The sequence below is a fragment of the Prinia subflava genome (assembly GCF_021018805.1).
Source record: "Prinia subflava isolate CZ2003 ecotype Zambia chromosome W unlocalized genomic scaffold, Cam_Psub_1.2 scaffold_32_NEW, whole genome shotgun sequence".
Taxonomy (NCBI): domain Eukaryota; kingdom Metazoa; phylum Chordata; class Aves; order Passeriformes; family Cisticolidae; genus Prinia; species Prinia subflava.
The window spans coordinates 3,683,853-3,685,794 of NW_026960609.1; the positions used below are offsets into that span (position 1 = coordinate 3,683,853).

Here is a 1,942-nt window from a genome sequence, read left to right on the forward strand (position 1 = left end):
CGCCCTGCCCCTTGACACGCCCCTGAGGCGGGGCCGAGTCCCTCTCCTTGCCCCGGAAGGACGCCATCTTGCCAGCAATTTTTCCACACCCTCATTTCCGGTTCCCACGGTTGGGAACCAGAAGAAATAAGCGAGGGTGAGCCGGGGGTCACTCTCTCTGCTGCGCCTGTCACCTACCGCAGAACATGTGGTGGTGACACACCAAAACCCAATTGGCATGCTTTTTCCCAAAGCATCTGTCGTGGTTTGAAGGGAAGTGAGTTTTTTTTGGAAGTAGTGGTCAAACCAATCAGTCTTTAGATTTGACTATTGGCACCTTTGCTGGCCACTAAGAGGGTGGACACGCCTCTGAGGACACGAGGGGTTAAAAGCCGGATTTCCCAGCAGGACTCCCTCTTTCCTGCTCTGCTTTCGGAGAGGGAGCGTCTTCTCCTCTCCCCTGCCCGGGCCTGGCTAGGCCGGGTGGGGGAGGGGAGCAAGGTGGGCCTGGCTGGGCAAGGTGGGCCTCGGGGTGGGGAACAGAGGGAGCTGGAGTGGAGCCGGTCCAGCTTCCATCTAGAATGGAGGGGTGGAGGGAGAACCTTGGAGGTGCCTTCCGTCCCCCTCCCTGTCCCATCCCGTTCCCCCCCCCCCCTTCCCCCCCCCCCCCCCCCGGTCCCGTCTCTCTCCTCCCCCCACAGAGAGAAGGTGCCGAGTTGGAGCTGCTTGTGAGAGCTGCAGTGCCTGCGATCGCCTGTGCCTGACCTTGGTGGTGGGAGATAAAGCTTTTAACTCTTTCTAAGGCAGAAGAGAGTTATCCCTGGATGCTGTATTCTCATAGTTGGTGGTTTTAGGAGAGAGAGGACAGCCTGGGACCGAGAGGGTAATGTGAGATGAAAAGAAGCCCCTTCGATTGCCGGAATGAAGAGGAGTGGCTTATGAAGCTGGACTTTTCTTGCATAATGATAGCCATAGACGGACCCTGGACCCTCCTGACTATAAATAAGACTGTGTTTGGGTGGATGTTTTTGGCTCAAACCCAGAGACGTTTTGGCCTGCTTCGTGGAGCCCCCGGCCCCCAGGGGTAAATGGGGGGGACCTGAGTCCCAAAATGAGAAGATGGCTGGTTTTTGGTACTTGGCCAAAACATCCTTAAAAAGAGCCCTGTTGCAGTGCAGGTCCATGGACGGCAGTGAGAGTGCCGGACATGGAAAGGAGGGTGTCACCCTGGCAGACTCTTCGAGGCAGTGCCATGGGTGACGTGGGAACACGGGATGGTGGACCTGTGTTTCCTGTGGGGGGGGCGGTCTGTGGTGCGAGAGAGACTCCTCTCGTCCTGGATGGAATGTGGATTGTCTGAATTTTAAAGGATGATGGTTTGGATTAGGAACCCAGGGTTGTTGAGGGATTAAGCAAGTAGATGAAGGTAATGTGCCGGAGTCAACTGAGTGAGCATGTATGGAATGGAATTGGGGGGAGGAGAAGCAGTGTTTTTGGGAGGTTTTCTCTTCTGCTTTTGGGTGGTTGGGTTTTTCTTTCCTTTTCTATTGTCCGTTGTTATGTAATGTAATAAATTGTCTGTCTGTTTCAAGAAGTAGGCCTGCTCTGCTCTGTTCTTGACCACATCTCACAGGAGTTCATTAGGTAAAATATATCCTCATGGGTGCATTGGCATTTTGTCAAATGTCAACCCATGACAGCATCATTCGGGATTTATGCAAGGCGCACAAGGATTATGGCAGGGAGAGTCCCTACTTCCGTGGCCTCCTCACTGCTGATCTCGCAGGTGTCCATGTTGTTCCAGCAGACCTCCGGCAGCTTTTCTCTTGCCTGATGAATGGCACAGAGTTTAAGCTCTGGGATGCAGCATTTAAACAGGCCCTGCGAGAAGCAATGCCTCAGTTGCCCTTTCCAGCCATCGATGAACAGGGCAATCCCCTCTCTCTTGAGTTGCTTGCTGGTG

General features: G+C 54.1%; 1 long non-coding RNA gene across 1 annotated transcript; it reads left to right on the forward strand.

Moving 5' to 3' along the window:
* Positions 1 to 243: 243 nt before the first annotated feature.
* Positions 244 to 1,573, forward strand: LOC134565048 (uncharacterized). The gene is made up of 2 exons (XR_010083760.1): positions 244 to 499; positions 783 to 1,573. It is a non-coding gene; the product is annotated as an uncharacterized LOC134565048 (long non-coding RNA).
* The last annotated feature ends 369 nt before the right edge of the window (positions 1,574 to 1,942 follow it).